Genomic DNA, 17676 nt, shown 5'->3' with positions numbered 1-17676 from the left:
GTGGAGCAGCTGCAATGATCCTGTTTTGACCAATTCTGAGCAGTTTCTCATGGAGAACTTCTGGGAGAAGCTGTAATCTGTTGACCTTGTTCCTTTAGGGGTTAGAACAACACTTTTAGGGACTTAGGAGCCATTGTTTTATGGACATTTCATGTTTGGGGTTGCAGGGTCCAAAAATGTCTACAACACAGGTTAGTATAAAAAGTTAATTTATTTATTTATTAAATTATTCATTAATTATTATTTATTAATTATCATTATTATTATTATTTATTATTTTATTTATGGAACTAAGTTAAATTGGTTACAAATAAATAAAACAAATTAATGGTTAGTTTTTTAAAAATAATTCATTTATTTATTTAAATTTTTAATTAATTTATATATATATATAGATTTTAATTAAAATAATAATATTAGGTTGTTAAGAGAAAATTAGGATTAATAAAAATAAATACCATACTTATGATGATGGTTAGTTTAAAAAGTTAATTTATTTGTTTATTAAATTATTTATTAATTATATATATATATATATATATATATATATATATATATATATAAAAGGATGTTCATAAAAATATATAAATAAATAACATAATTTAATGGTTGGTATAAAAAGGTAATTTACTTGTAAATTATTTATTAATTAAAAATAATAATAATATATATATAGGGGAATAATAATATAATATATAGTAACAATAAAACATCAATAAATAAATAAATACTAATAATAATATATATATATATATATATATATATATATATATATATATATATATATATATATATATATATTAGTTAAGATTATATTTACTAATATCAATTAGGAAAAAATCAAACGGGAAGAGCGACATAGAAACAAAGAAGGCGAAGGACTAGAAAAAATCCAATAGAAAATTAAAGATCAAGGAGGAAAAGGAAGAAATGAAGGCACCAGGGGGAACGACGAAAGCACAAAAGATAAAAGGGGGGGGGGGAGGGGAAGAAACACTAAGACGAAAGGGTAGGGATCCAACATCTACTGATCTTCTAGCCGTCATCTCTGTTGAGATTGTTAGGCCTTCTTTCAATTTCAATAGCTTCCCTAAATTTACGATGATGGAACTAAGCAACTTTGGCAACAAACTTGGCCTCCTCTATACAAACTTGATGCTTGGTCTTATCCACATGCTCTGCTAATGCTGAAGACTTGGTTCTCCCATCTCTCAGGTCAGCTGCATGTTCGCAAATCCTCTGATGGATGGAGCGCTCTGTTTCCTCGATATAGGGTGTCCCACAAGAACAAGGGATCAAATACACACCCTTCATGTCTTTAGGGTCAATAGGATCTTTCACCGATCGGAGGGAATTATGAATGGTGCTGAGGGGCTTGAAGGTTGAGGGAATATCAAACCTCCTAAGGAGCACTGGCTAGGTGTCCATCTTCCCTATGTCCAGGGAACCACGGACAAGATTGCTCGGATCCCTGGACATAGGGAAGATGGACACCTAGTCAGTGCTCCTTAGGAGGCTTGATATTCCCTCAACCTTCAGGCCCCTCAGCACCATTCGTAATTCCCTCTGATCGGTGAAAGACCTTGTTGACCCTAAAGACATGAAGGGTGTGTATTTGATCCCTTGTTCTTGTGGGACACCCTATATCGGGGAAATAGGGCGCTCCATCCATCAGAGAATTTACGAACATGCAGTTGACTTGAGACATGGGAGAACCAAGTCTTCAGCATTAGCAGAGCATGTGGATAAGACCAAGCATCAAGTCTGTATAGAGGAGGCCAAGGTTGTTGCCAAAGTTGCTTAGTTCCATCATCGTAAATTCAGGGAAGCTATTGAAATTGAAAGAAGGCCTAACAATCTCAACAGAGATGACGGATGGAAGATCAGTAGATGTTGGATCCCTGCCCTTTCGTCTTAGTGTTTCTTCCCCTCCCCCCCCTTTTTATCTTTTGTGCTTTCGTCGTTCCCCCTGGTGCCTTCCTTTCTTCCTTTTCCTCCTTGATCTTTGGTTTTCTATTGAATTTTTTCCAGTCCTTCGCCTTCTTTGTTTCTATGTTGCTCTTCCCGTTTGATTTTTTTCCTAATTGATATTAGTAAATATAATCTTAACTAATATATATATATATATATATATATATATAATTAGTATTTATTTATTTATTGATGTTTTATTGTTACTATTATTATTAGTATTATTATTCCTCTTTTTTTTGTTTTTTTTTTTAAATATATATATATATGTTATTTTTTTTAATTAATAAATAATTTACAAGTAAATTACCTTTTTATACCAACCATTATGTTATATATATATATATATATATATATATATAATTTAATAAACAAATAAATTAACTTTTTAAACTAACCATCAGTATTTATTTTTATTAATCCTAATTTTCTTTTAACAACCTAATATTATTATTTTAATATATATATATATATATATATATATATATATATAATTAATTAATAATTTAAATAAATAAATGAATTATTTAAAAAAAAACTAACCATTAATTTGTTTTATTTATTTGTAACCCATTTAACTTAGTTCCATAAATAAAAATAATAATAATAATAATAATAATAATTAATAAATAATAATTAATGAATAATTTAATAAACAAATAAATTAACTTTTTATACTAACCTGGTATTTATTTATATAATTTTATCAATCCTAACCTTTTCTTATCAACCGAATATTATTATTTTAATATATATATATATATATATATATATATATATAGTAATAATTTAAAAAAATAAATGAATTTTTTTAAAAACTAACCATTAATTTATTTATTTATTTTTACCTAATTTAACTTGGTTCCATAAATAAAATAATAAATAATAATAATAATATTAAATTAATAAATGAAAATTTGATCTGGGTCCTAGAGTCAAAAATTAGCCGTTAATCTTTTGTAGCCTTGGAGTCTCTGCTTAGACTATTTAACATGCTAGACTGGATCTGTTTCTTCAACTTGTCCTGACGATGAACCACACTAGTTGGTTCGAAACGCGTCACAAAGGTCTTTCTATATGTGATTTACGTCGAAATTCTTCTTATAACATTGGCTATTACTAGCAATTGTCCCAAAAGGTACAACGAGAGGCCGATAGGATTATTAAATTAGAATTGTTGAATTTCTCTAGAAGAGATGTTGGTTCAAGCCTACAAGGAGCAAAGAGATTTGATGTTTGGAGTTCTATGCTTTTTGGACACCATATTTCTTTAAATACAGCTTAATTTTTTAGAAAATTTCAAGCCCAATGCAATTCTGTCATGCAGACAGTTCTGCTAAACCACAAATTACACATCTTCAGATCTGAAAAAAAAAACATTAGAATGGTTTGGCAAATCAATTGTGATATCATAATTGCTTTTCCTTCCACATACATACAATTGCTCCAAAGGCAAGGACAAGAAAATTTTCAGCTCTAGTGAGCACCAGTGGGTCACTAAAACTAGTGACCACTAATGACTTTCACATTTATACAAGGAACTGGCAAGGGATTTTACATGGACTCCACTCAACTTCAAACACAACTTCAGCCAATATGCAGAGTGATTGAAATTGAACACAGCTAAGTAGTGACATTGGCTCACAGTGATACACCAAGTATAAAATATTGAAGCTTTTACAGAAGCAAGGAGTAAGAAAAATTATGAAGCTCAGAGAAGTAGATTTAAATCAATCAAAGCTTGTTGAATGGCTATAACATCCATAGAAATAATCTTCCAAGGTTTTTCTCTCATGTACAAGATCTACACTTTGATCTGGACTATTGTTTGATACCAAATCATCATCAACTCCAAGCATTGCAAGTGATAGATGAGTTTGGATGTCACAACTCCCAGAGTTTGCTCCAGATTCATCCTCAATCAATTCATCTAATTCCATGGACATTGTCAATTGCCTCTTGGTCCAATAAGGTAGGTCATCTCCTTCTCCTCGTAGTAATTTCAAAATCTGCAATAATAAGTTATAGACAAACAATGAGGAAGAATAAGTTCACGTTCTTACATTAACATTTATCCATTGTTTGAAATTTGACAAAGCTAGTTTAATGCAAAGGTAAGCCACTTTATTTGGGGAAACCAAAGCTTTCAATTCAGATCTTGCAATCCAGATTTCAGCTAGGATAGTGATTCTCAGAAAAGATATATACTCTCTTGATATTGGAGCGAAAGCAGATATGCTGGCTCTTCTTGCCTATTCAGGGAGGGGTAATTTGCATACTGAAGATTTGGTTTGAGATATGATGTAATCTCTTTCGCTAATATTCAAAGAATCTTATATTTCATTAATGGAAAAAGAGATTATTGGCAATTGAGGCTTTGAATATTTTGCCATAATCCACCATCAACTCGATATTTCATGTGCCATTCTTCGTTATGGGAAAAAACAATTCTAGCACTAACTCCTCACAGGAAAGGAAACGTCTTCAAGCAACTAAATTTGACATAAGATCAGAAACTGAAACATATATACGCAACTAAAGAGAATAAGAGTGATTACTCTGTTCATTCGAGGTCAAAACTGAGCTGCCTGTCTCAGATAGCATGCTACACCAATGACCATTCTCTTCATCTCGCTCATGTCATAAGCATCTTCCAAAAGTGGATTTGCAAGTTCTTTTATAGAGCTAGCTGCCAGTAATGGCCTTGCCTAAATTTTGAAATTTACAAGAGATTAAGATTTTGAACCAAGACAAAGAAACCAAAAGAATCCAAAATTATCAAATACAAAACAAGCAAGGACACTAGAGCCCTACCCACATAACTAGGCTTTCTTTGCCTTTAGGATTCTTGTCATTGATTGGTTTTCTTCCAGTTATTAGCTCTAGAAGAACTACTCCAAAGGAATACACGTTCGTCTTCTCATTAACCTTTCCATACATGAAATATTCTGGAGCCAGATACCTGAAATATGATAGCAGCTAGTTTTATGAAGTCTTGATTATAAATGACATTTATTTTCCTAAGGAAAGAGCTGGTGTAAAGAAAGAAATGGATATTTACCCAAATGTACTTACAACATCACTACATGTCATATATGTAGATGTTGTTGAAGCCCATTTGGCCAGCCCAAAATCGGACAACTATTCACAGCACAAAATATGCAATTCCCTGAGTTGTTCTCAAGCTTGATGTCGTAGTGTATGATCCTATCCCTGCATTGCTCGTGAAAATATGCAATTCCCTGAGCTGTAGCTAAGGAGATGTTGTAGCGAGTATCCCAATCTAGAAACCTTGGATCATTCGAAGATGAACGGAATATCCATCTATCCAGGGATCCATTTGGCAGAAACTCATGGACAAGGAGCCTAAAATGAATAATTTACAAGTTAAATTTCAGTAGTAGTTCTGTGATACACACTTTAGCAGGGATTTGTTACCTTAACATGTAATCTGGGATTCTGGCCTATTCTTTGCTAAGATGAAGATGTGAAAAATCAAAAGGAATGCAAACAAACACTCACCTTTGTAATCCCTCGGAGCAATATCCACAGAGACGAACTAAATTCCTATGGTGAATGGCACCAATCGTTGTCACCTCTGTTTTAAATTCCCTCTCTCCTTGTGGCAGCAATCTCTCCAACCTTTTCACAGCAATCAAAGTTCCGTCTGAGAGTGAACCCTTGTATACAGTCCCAAAACCTCCTGCCAAAGCGGTCTCCCATTAGTACAAAACAAATTTTAAAATCAAAACCTTTATATTTTGCAGATAAATTGTTAGGCTTTCATACCAGTTCCAAGCCTCTCTCTGAAGTTGTTTGTCGCAATCTGCAGATTCACGAAGGGAAAATTCACAGGAGTCCCAGGAACAAAAATGGAAGCATCCAAGCTTCATCTATTTTTCATCATAATTATGCTGCTACAACAAATAAGATAAACATGCACACCAGAAATACAACACCAAGAATAGTTCCTAGAATAAGTATCTTCAGATGGGATTGATATTTCGAATGCCAGAGAGGGCACCCATTTGAGGATCCCATTCTGCTATTATTAATGAGGCTGACTTTCATGAAAAATGTGTAATTGGGATTTTGCAAACCTCCAAAAAGAAGGTTTCCTAGTGTCCAACAGTAGGGTTTCAGGTCAGAAACCCCATATACAGAAGCTACACATGAGCATGTAGACAAGCAGAGATCCCGACATGCAGACATTGCAGAAATATTTCTGTAATTGAAAATGACTGAACTTCCACCATAGTAATTTGTTTGTGGAACAGTCACAATCTTGTACCTTGAATACTCATTATTAATATCGTTGACGCAATCTGGTGAAGAATTTAGAGGCAAACACCCTAGAAATGGTCTACTTGAATCAACTGGATTTGATCCAGGTGGGCAGCTGCAATGTGGGTTACCCTTAGCATCAAGGCGACAGATACCATTCCCACAAATTCCAGCAATACTACAGGGATTCGAAACTGCAACCCAATCTACAATCCAGTTGGAACTGACATTAGCATCCCATCTGTACAATCTCAAATTGCCATCATGTTCAAGAGTGATCTGCCTCAACGCTCGACCGTCCTGAGCCAAACTATTTTTGTTATGATAAATATATACCGACTCCTTTGAGGGCTCACCAAAGCTCATGCTAAAACTTCCAGACAGATTGAGGAAAGCAACCGCAGAACCGGTCGCGTTGTATATCATGGGCCCTGACCAGTATGAATAATTGAAAAATTCATAAGGGATATTGTAATTCAATGCAATCTTCAGAGATTCTGGCTCTTGCATTATTTTGAGAAAGTAACGGCCTCTAGATACATCAGTAGAAGAATTCCAGCTGGTGAGGTTTAAAGATTGTGTCAATTCTTGTCCTGGTAGTAGTGTGTCTGTTGGAGATGCAAAGCTTTGCCAAACAATGTCTGAGTCGGAGTTGTAGAGAACAAAATTGCTCGAATCTTGCATCTCCCCTAACTCAACAGACAATCCAGTGGTCTCAGCCATCCAGACCGTTGATTTTCCATCTCCCAGTTGAAGATTTCCATCTTGGCCAAGAGTGAGGAATCCTTCTTCACTTACTGGCTGGTCTCTGACAAACCCAAAACCGCAAACCTTCAAATTTAACAAATACATAGACAATACAATAATAAAAGTCGATCATCACTGCAATCCAAGAACTTATGCATCCAAATAGGAAATTTCACTATATAAAGACACTACCGTAACATATATGAAAGATGAGTTGGCTAATACAAAAGCAATACAGTAACAAACATAAGAGACGAACGTAAAAATGCAAAAACAGAGGGTGTATTTTTTGGGGGCTATTTTTCCATGAATTCCAATTTGAACATTGCTGACTAATCTCTGTACTTGATGATAAGGAATTGGCATTCATGATTCCCATCGACCTGATTTGGTGATCTTTGGACATTAATATAATTCCTACTGCTTTCGTTCTCCCTGTCATTTTACACACCTTCACAGCAAATATTAAGCACCATATAGTAAGTTACTGATTCACTCACTGCCTTTACATCTTCTCTCTTGAATGAGAATAAAATAATATTCGATGAACAATAAAATAATATAAGTTACTTACTACATGATGTTTAATATTGCCCACCAAATATGGTACTAAGGCCAATGATCATGCCTTGATGAGAAAAAGAAACAGCTTGGCTGCATGTCAGCCAAACAACAGGAATGATCTTCTCAAAAGCTATGATTAGGACCTTACGCTAAATGCAACGACAGAGAGTTGAAGGCTGGTGTAACGTGGCTGGCTCATCACAGTCCTATATTAATGCATGCACCTCAGATGCTAAATTCAAATCCTGCTCCTCAAGTCTTCATTCATTCAAAGATGATCGAGATAAATCTCAGGAGGAGTAAACAAGTGAAGAGACCAGGATGGGGCAAAACAGATTGCAAGGAATTGAAAGGCATCCTCTATAAGATGTTGAGGTTACACAAGTATCGGGTTGTCATGGATGATGTTATGGTGAAAAGGAGAGATAGCTATAGAGGAGATGACTCGGATGGCCCAAACCAGCAATCTACACAGCAAACAATCACCAGGCTTTGGATCCTAATTGGTGGGAGTTGGAGGGTAGACTTTCTTTGGTACAGGTATCAAGAAGCAAGAAGTTCAGATAATGAGATATGAGCTCTCGTCTACTGTTCTCAGATCTTTGTAATTTTTTTCATCTCCTAAGGCATGTAGTGAGCTTCACTAGAGAAGTAGAAACACCAGAATTAATGATACTCTCCCATCATTCCGTGCAGTGAGCTTCACTAGAGAAATAGCAACATAGCAACACCAGGTTTGATAATTTCCAAGTAGTTCATTTTTTCAAAATTTTGAAATAAGATTGATTAGCAAGTTCCTCATACTTAACTTTAAGCTAAATATAATAGACATCTTTATCTCAATTACAGATTCCAGACATCCCAAAGAGAATGAAACAAATCTCAATTACAGATTCCAGACATCCCAAAGAGAATGAAACAAAGTTAACTGTTGGCTTTGTTCCATGCCAGGATACCGGCATATGCAAGCTCAAAGAAATGTAATACTGTTTAAGAAATGTAATACTATTTGAGTTTAGATCAAATTTAAAAAGGATAAGCTACTTAAAGCAAGCACCTTCATTTGGCTAAGTATCGTCGGGACTTGCACTCAGTCCAAATAACTTATTCTTGAGGGAATCCAACCTTGGCAGGTGGCAGCATGCCACCCAACAACGCATCAATAAACAGATTCTTATGTTAATAAGAGGCATTCTGGTTTTATGTGGGGGAAGTTTTCTCTTAGTTTGTATGATAGATTGAAAGGAGTTATTCACCATTGGCTGTATCTCTTGAATATTAATGGCATCAAATATCTTTTAACGATAACGAGAAGCACACAACATGCACCTTCACATCAAATATTAAGCACCATATAGTAAGTTACTGATTCACTCACTGCCTTTACATCTTCTCTCTTGAATGAGAATAAAATAATATTCAATGAACAGGACAGAAAGAATCAAACATTCACTTACTACATGATGTTTAATATTGCCCACCAAATATGGTACTAAGGCCAATGATCACTCCTTGATGAGAAAAAGAAACAGCTTGGCTGCATGTCAGCCAAACAATAAGAACAATCTTCTCAAAAGCTATGATTAGGACCTTACGCTAAATGCAACGACAGAGAGTTGAAGGCTACTGTAATGTGGTTGGCTCATCACAGTCCTATATTAATACATGCACCTCAAATGCTAAATTCAAATCCTGCTCCTCAAGTCTTCATTCATTCAAAGATGATCGAGATAAATCTCAGGAGGAGTAAACAAGTGAAGAGATCAGGATGGGGCAAAAAGGACTACAAGGAATTGAAAGACATCCTCTACAAGATGTTGAGGCTACACAGGTACCGGGTTGTCATGGATGATGTTATGGTGAAAAGGAGAGATAGCTATAGAGGAGATGACTCAGATGGCCCAAACCAGCAATCTACACAGCAGACAATCACCAGGCTTTGGATCCTAATTGGTGGGAGTTGGAGGGTAGACTTTCTCTGGTACAGGTATCAAGAAGCAAGAAGTTCAGATAATGAGTTATGAGCTCTCGTCTGCTGTTCTCAGATCTTTGTAATTTTTTTCATCTCCTAAGGCATGTAGTGAGCTTCACGAGAGAAGTAGCAACACCAGAATTGATGATACTCTCCCATCATTCCGTGCAGTGAGCTTCACTAGAGAAATAGCAACATAGCAAAACCAGGTTTGATAATTTCCAAGTAGTTCGTTTTTTCAAATTTTTGAAATAAGATTATTAGCAAGTTCCTCATACTTAACTTTAAGCTAAATATAATAGACATCTTTATCTCAATTACAGATTCCAGACATCCCAAAGAGAATGAAACAAAGTTAACTGTTGGCTTTGCTCCATGCCAGGATACCGGTATATGCAAGCTCAAAGAAATGTAATACTGTTTAAGAAATGTAATACTATTTGAGTTTAGATCAAATTTAAAAAGGAGAAGCTACTTAAAGCAAACACCTTCATTTGACTAAGTATCTTCGGGACTTGCACTCAGTCCAAATAACTTATTCTTGAGGGAATCCAACCTTGGCAGGTGGTAGCATGCCACCCAACAACGCATCAATAAACAGATTCTTATGTTAATAAGAGGCATTCTGGTTTTATGTGGGGAAGTTTTCTCTTAGTTTGTATGATAGCCTGAAAGGAGTTATTCACCATTGGCTGTATCTCTTGAATCTTAATGGCATCAAATCTCTTTTAACGATAACGACAAGCACACAAAATGTTGCAAATAAAAATGCAGAGTTGAACATACCTATTTGCCATCGAAACAGGTTTGTTATTATTGCCCGGTATGCCTACATACAGAATGCCCAACACATACAATTGGCAAGAGACGGGATAAAAGCCTAATGCAAAGGTCCCATTCTTGGACATCCAAAACTTTTGCCCCTTCACTGAAATTGTGGAATTGAGGGAAACCCGACCCGTCGTCATCTCACCCTGAAATTGCAAGGAGGGTGGTATGAAGCAGGTTATCATGAACGTTATTAGGGCTAAATATGAATACATTCCTACTACTACTGAATCAGTAAATAATGATTCTAATAATAATGGCCTCTCTATCAATGCAATTCCCACTTCTGCTTCCTCCTCCACTGCCACATGTATCACTCAGTTTATACATGTATATATAAGAATCAAAACCAGAGTTTGAACTGATTCGGACAACAATGTCCAATCTGATCCAAACTTTAATTCGAAAAGGTCGATTTTGAATTGCATTAAATTGGAAACAGGGATTTTGATTATTGGGCAGGTGGAGGGTTGTACCAGACATTATCTTGAATCGCCCTCCATTGTCAAAGAAATGTGAAGTGGGGTCTGAGACAGAAGCCCTCTTCGGGGATGGTGTGCATTCCTCCAACTGGTATAACGTTCGAGTTGTTGATCGACCTGCAGTTCTGGGCATCCTCCACAGAATCGCAGGTGACAGAATAGACGCCTGGGAACTTGTTGGCAAAAATGGAGACCCCGACACCGGTTCCGCAGGCCACCAGTCCCTTGATTTCCGCTTGATTTTCACTGTGCTCGGCTTCGCTCACCCTTCTGTCGACTTCTTCCCCGACATTGTAGTACTTATTGGTGCCGAGATCCTGGACCTCGATACCCTTTGATCGGAGGTGTTCGACAAAGGAATCTTTGAGCGTGTAGCCAAAGTCATAAACTCCTGCAATGATCTTGAGAGGCTTATTGGCGTCAGTGCTTCCCATTTTCCTGGACCGCCAATGAGGAGGGTTTGGGAGGTTGGAAAAGCAATGAAGGGAGCGAGGGTAGTGTCGAATATAGAGGGAGGAGTAGGTGCACACAGGTGCATGCACCTGGATTTGGGATTGTGCTGCACCCAAGGGGTGTCCTGGAACTTCGGCCTACGACATTCCAATATTCTGAACCGCCTACAACATTCTTATATTCTAAATCGCGTACGACATTCTTCACCAATGATCCAATGGCTGGAGATTATTTGATCGTCTAACAATCGATCTGAGGGCCCATAACAAGACACGGTGGCATGGAGGGGAGTTCATTTCAGAGGGAACGCCTTACGGCGTAATTATATAATTTTTAGTTTTAGTTTAAGTTAAAAGAAATTAAATAGACCTAACAACTAACTAATTTATTAACCATTAAATTTCCTATCTTTATCTCTTGGTCATAATCAATTATAGTTGTTGCACGATGTAACCAATTCCTTGGTCAATAGTAGCTGTTTTCTCTAGCCGTTGTTTGATGTGCTCTCCCTATTTAACATGTAGCCACGATCTGGTTATTCATCTTGTCCTGACGATTGATGAGCCTCATCATTGAGTAATTATATGGGTCTTAATTGTCCTTAATTCACCTCATAGCTTAGTCTAACCAACTATTCTCACAACTTATTGCATACTTTTGATTATATTTTGTTTATGAAATGAGTTAGAGTTGGATATTTGGCTTTGTGGTCTAATATGCATGTAATGCAGGAATAAAAGATAAAAGCAAGGAAAAATGCAGGTATAAAGGATAAAAGCAAAGAACTATGGCAAAGACCTTGGTAAAACTAGAATGGGACAAGGGAGAGTAATTATAGGAGGTAAATCCTCCTCATTTACTACCCCTCCATTAGTATATTCCTTCACCAGCTCGAAGTGCAAACAACCATCACTTTGAGGACTAGAAGACAACCAAACAAAGGAAAATGACAGAAAACTAGTTTTTCTTGGGTTAAAGGCCAAGCCTCCCTAGTGGGAAGGAAGTCGTTAGAAACTTCAAATGTATAAATAGAGAGGCCTAGGACCTCAGTAGGATTTAGACTTCTATTGTAAAACTCTGTTTTATTTCTGAGCTGCAAAGACTTGTGACAATTTTCTCTATAATCCATGGTTTTTCTAATAAGAATGAGTTTTGTTTAAGCCAGCTCTGAGTTAACTTCGAGGGCTGAAGCTCTTGGGTTAGGGCCCAACCCAAGTAGCCACAACTCCTCTTCATTGTACATATCTGCTAGCATAGAGTTCTGTTCTGTTTATCTGCTTAAGTAGTTTCATGGTTTTCTAATTCATTTGCTCAAGTAGTTTTCTGGTTCTGATTCATTTGTTTAAAGTAGCTTTCTGGTTCTGTTCATTTGTTTGAATAGCTTCCTGTTTCTGCTCATTTGCTTTAGTAGCTGCATTGGCTTTAAGTTTACTTCCATTTGTGTTTTTTATTCACAGGTTAGTTAGAGGAAAAGATTACTATCAGGTTGTGCGCAGGTGTCTTAGCCTCATCTCCTCCCTCTGGGACCATGACTTGAGGAAGAGACCCTTCAGCAACCCCAAAAACACAGTTTCTGATTCTCGCATGAGATATGGAGTCCGCTGTTTAATACATTTGTTTGTTCACCCACACTGGTTTTCTCTGTCATTTTCATTTGAAACTACCTCCAGCATGTTCCTCATGCATCGCTTCGTTATCGTCTGATCACCAACAAACCTTCACAATCACCGTCTAATTCACTATTTTCTCCAATTGCTACCTCGCGTGGAGTCCACCACTCACTTTATGAACTTTAAGTCCCCATCGTCGATCTGCCTCACCTGATCTGACGATCATCACATCACCTCCACACCTTTAGGCACTTTAAACCCCCACCGTTGATCTTCTTGCCTGATTAAATGACTGTCGCTTCATCCGATCACCAACTAGCTTGGCTGATCTCCACCGTTGATCAGCCCACCTGATCCAACAGATATTGCACAATCTCGTGCGGATTAGTGCACGAACGTTATCTGCTCGAGAGCACGTGAGAAAATTGGTTTTCTCACGCTACGTGTCATGCAATAAGGCTAATTGCATGAAATTTCCAAAAACTACTTACAAACTGAAGGAAGCGCGAGAAACTAATTATTGCCTTAGAAACCCGCTCCCTCATTTCCACACATTTCTTCACCTGCGCAATAAGATCTCAGCCACCCATCACTCCTGTTAGCCTCGTCTGTCTATCCCTTAACTAAATCCACGCAATATGATCTCCATCGTTCATCGTGTGCATTCATCCTGTTCATCCATCTAGTTTCTTAAGCCTTCACGATAAGACCTCAACCATTGTTCATTAACCTTATTTGCCCATCTATCTACGTAACCTACTGCGATATAATCTCCGCTGTTCATTTGCCTTTCACCCGACTGATCCAATGGTTCTTATGCATTGTTGCTCCCTCACGTCCTCCTTTCACTAATTTCGATCTCCAATTGCTTTTTCTGCTTGAAACTTGATTTAGCCTAAGTTTCTTTGTTACACCTTAGTCTAGTTTTAATTCTCTTTACTTCTGCAACTTAGATAATTAGCATTAGGTTAGTGTTAATTTAGCAATTCTACTTAGCATAGCTATTTAATTGGTTAGTTAGGTTATGGTGTAAGTTTAGCATTTCATGTTGTTTTCTTCATTACTGCAGTAGAGTAGCTCTTGCTTAGAATAGGTTTGCACTCCTTCCATCAAAGAATTAAGTTTCTTTTGAATTTATAGAAGTTTTGCTTGGAACCCCTGGGGTCTCTTTCTAGACAAACAGTGACAATAGGCAGGACATTCACTTCTACTTGTGCATATAGCACTGTCACCTCCAAGTTTGTACGAACCTCGGGTTGATCAGTAAAGTTGGTAGCCCTGGGAGTTGCGACATTATTGTTGCAATACCTAGGCTCGTCAATGATGAACCACACTTGTTGGTTCGAAAGGCATCAACAAATGAATTTTGATGTGATTTTCGCCAAAAACTTTCCTCAATAAAGTTCTACTTTATTTTTACTTTTTAATATATATATATATATATATAAGAATTGATATATTTATCATTTTTCTGAATATATATATATATATATATATATATATATATATATATTCAGAAAAATGAGTAAATTATAACAATGTAAGAATTGATATCACTCACACATTTAGTATTATTTTTATCATTTTTTTTAATGAAATTTGATGGGAATTAAACTAGGTTAAAATTAATTTATTTATATTTTTGGAAATTTGAATTGATAAATTATTAGAGATTAGATTTCATACAAACCAATTATTTTATTATATGATATTAATTAATCTTTAATTTAGAAATTGGTTAATTTATATTTGTCAATGCAAGGATTGATTAATCTTTATTTATTTATCATGATAAACAAACTGAAAATGGTAATAAGAAAGAAAGAAAATGATTAGTTGGAATTACAAGTTTGAGTTGTGAACTCTTGACAATCTAGGTGCCCCATGGGTTTTATTAAGGTGTTGAATGTGGCTAAAACATGATTTTTTTTTTTGGGAGTACAATTAGCTATAGCTTTGTTAATGAAATTATGTTCCATAAAATTCTCGGTCCAAACAACATAGATTAGCCTAATAAAAAAATATTAACTCTAACCTTGATATTGAAATTATGTTCTATGAAATTCTAAATTCACAAAGATTTTCTAAATGCACTCAAAATTTTATTCACATGAAAATAATAATACAATATAAATACATGAGGCTATGTCTTGAGATAATTAGTTTATCTTGGACATACAATTTCTTGGTTGAGTGAATATCTCAACCACACACCAATATAGGAAGCTAACTAGTTGGAGAGAATCTTTCAACCAACTAGACTTCAACAACATTGAATGAATCACAACAAGGACAAGTAGGAATTATATTTTTCCAAGTCACCCCCTTAATGACTACTTGTCTTTATCTCAATTAGCAAGATCTACATTTGATTCAATCTGGAAATTACACCTTATACCTTGTTCATGTAGAAATCATCAAATTGTCAACATCCATATAAATTAGCAACCATCTACTGAAATGCATAGGTACCACAACCACCAGTCTATTAGGATGTCTTTTGTGTACATGGTTCAATCAACCATTATATCTGTATACCTATACATATACATGTAAGTTCTCCTCCATAATTACCAGCTTGTATTTTCTCGGATTACCTATAACCATGCTCTAGGTTTTATACGCTTACCCTAAACCATGCCTAATGTTTTGTCAGCTAACCCTAAACCATGCCTATAAGAATCCCTATCCACTTCACTCTCACACGTGGTTTCTGGCTTACCACAAACCTACACTGCAAAGTGGTTTCTGACTTACCACAAACCTGCACTTCCAAAGTGGTTTTAAGATTACCATGAACTTTATGGGGGTACACATGCCTCATCAGGCTTACATTACACACTCCAACTCATGGAGTTACCAGGTACATACTTTCCAAAGACCACTACAAAACATCATACTTTCTTACTAATACATGTGTGATTCACATTACAATATAATATTGAGTCTGCTTTATTCTTCCACACACAATTTTTTTTAGCTTTGTTGTCCATCCCTATTCAACATTGTCACCTACCATTCTTGGACAAAATTTCAAAGAGCTCTTTGCTATGTCATGAAAATGTCCATCCACATTATTGATAGTAATCTTGGATCTCCATACTTTCATGTCATTTGTTAGAGTAGCCACTTCTACTAAAAATAATTTCATATTGAAGAGGCTAATCTCAATATGTATATTGATTTTAATTCCAAGATACTTTCACCATAATTTTACCAAAAACATGCACAAACAACAATACTTAGAAACAAACAACCATAAACAACCAAATTTCTATCTAAACTAGCGATTAATGTTGCATTGCTAAACACTAACATGTTCCACACGATTGTTTCATTGCACATAAGATCAAAACTAATCTCATGACTTGCAGCAAATTTGTTGGTGTTGTAAATTCTTTATTATATTCCAAGTCTCTTTGCCGTTCCTACACTACAACAAAACAGACAATTTGCGCCAGATTTTAGTGCATTTTTTTCTCAATTGGGATGAGCAGCCTGGCGCTAATATGGCTCTATTGTACAATTTTTAAAGCGTTCTTTTTTGCGCCAAATTTTGCATCTTTTTTTATGCCAAATTTTGCATCACTTTTTCCATCATATTTTGCACCAAGATTTGCATTTGGTTTTACAACAGGTTTTGCTTCTAGTTTTGTGCCATTTTTTGCATCTATTTTTGCATCATTTTTTGCTTCTTATTTTGTGCCATTCTTTGTTTCTAGTTTTGTGTCATAATTTACATCAAGTTTTACACCATATTTTTCATCTAGTGCCCTTTTTTGCATCAAGTTTGTGCTAGTTTTTGCATCTAGTCTTATGCCATTTTTTGCTTCTAATTTGTACTTATTTTTACATATATTTTTGTGCCAGTTTTTCTGCCTTTTTTTACACCATTTTTACATCCAATTTTGCACCATATGTTGAATTTGATTTAGTACCAAATTTTGCATCCAGTTTTGCACCATTTTTTGCATCCACTTTTGCGTTTTATTTGTCTCCCTTTTTCGAATCTTATTTTGCATCTAATTTTACATCATTTGTTGCATCCAATTTAGCATCATTGTTAACACCATTTCTTGCATCCAATTTTGCATCATTTTGAGCATATAAATTTGCATGATATGTTGAACCATATGTTGTGTCCACCTTTGCATCCCATTTTGTGTCTAATGTTACGTTCAATTTTGAGCCATTTTTTTCATCTACTTTTTCATTTGTTTTTGCACCAAGTTTTGAATCATTTGTTGCACCTCATTTTGTATCTCAATTTGTATCCAAATTTGAGCCATTTTTATGCCCATTTTTGCACCAGTTTTTTCTACTTTTGTGTCCAATTTTGCACCATTTTTTATGTCTAATTTTGCATATTTTAGGTATCCAAATTTGCATCATTTTTCTTGCCACATTTTGTGTCCACATTTGAATCTCATTTTTCACCTAGATTTTAGTTTGAATTTTCATCTAGTTATGCATCATTTTTGGCATCCTTGGTTTCACCCTTTTTTAGTCCCATTTTGCATCTTATTTTGTGTCTTTTCTTACATCCTTTTTCCACGCAATTTTTCATCCTAATTTTACACCATTTTTTGCATCATCATTTTGGTGTCTATTTTGCATCCTTGTTTGCACCCAATTTGGTATCCTTTTGTATGCCCTATTTTTTTCCCTTCTTTGTGTCTAGTGTTGCACCGTTTTTTAATTCTACTTTAAAACCCTTTTTGTGTCATTTCTTGCATCTTGTGTTAATGGCTAGTTTAACATCCAA

At 35.5% G+C, this 17676-nt stretch overlaps 2 pseudogenes across 1 annotated transcript; both read right to left on the bottom strand.

Annotated features, from left to right (window-relative positions):
* Positions 1-4544: 4544 nt before the first annotated feature.
* Positions 4545-10981, bottom strand: LOC149164899 (G-type lectin S-receptor-like serine/threonine-protein kinase At5g24080; annotated as a pseudogene). The gene is made up of 7 exons (XR_016260088.1): positions 10843-10981; positions 10325-10512; positions 5761-7063; positions 5494-5674; positions 5033-5337; positions 4786-4933; positions 4545-4679 (listed from the first exon to the last, which is right to left on the bottom strand). The product of XR_016260088.1 is annotated as a G-type lectin S-receptor-like serine/threonine-protein kinase At5g24080 (transcript).
* LOC149164898 (DNA damage-repair/toleration protein DRT102 pseudogene) lies at positions 10872-11282 on the bottom strand (annotated as a pseudogene).
* Between the last annotated feature and the right edge of the window lie 6394 nt (positions 11283-17676).

The sequence above is a fragment of the Pinus tabuliformis genome, chromosome 5_1 (genome assembly GCF_031772625.1).
Source record: "Pinus tabuliformis cultivar Carrire ecotype Pingquan chromosome 5_1, CPIR1, whole genome shotgun sequence".
Classification (NCBI taxonomy): domain Eukaryota; kingdom Viridiplantae; phylum Streptophyta; class Pinopsida; order Pinales; family Pinaceae; genus Pinus; species Pinus tabuliformis.
The sequence above is the reverse complement of the archived record's forward strand: the minus strand, read 5'-3'. Positions and strand labels throughout refer to the sequence as shown.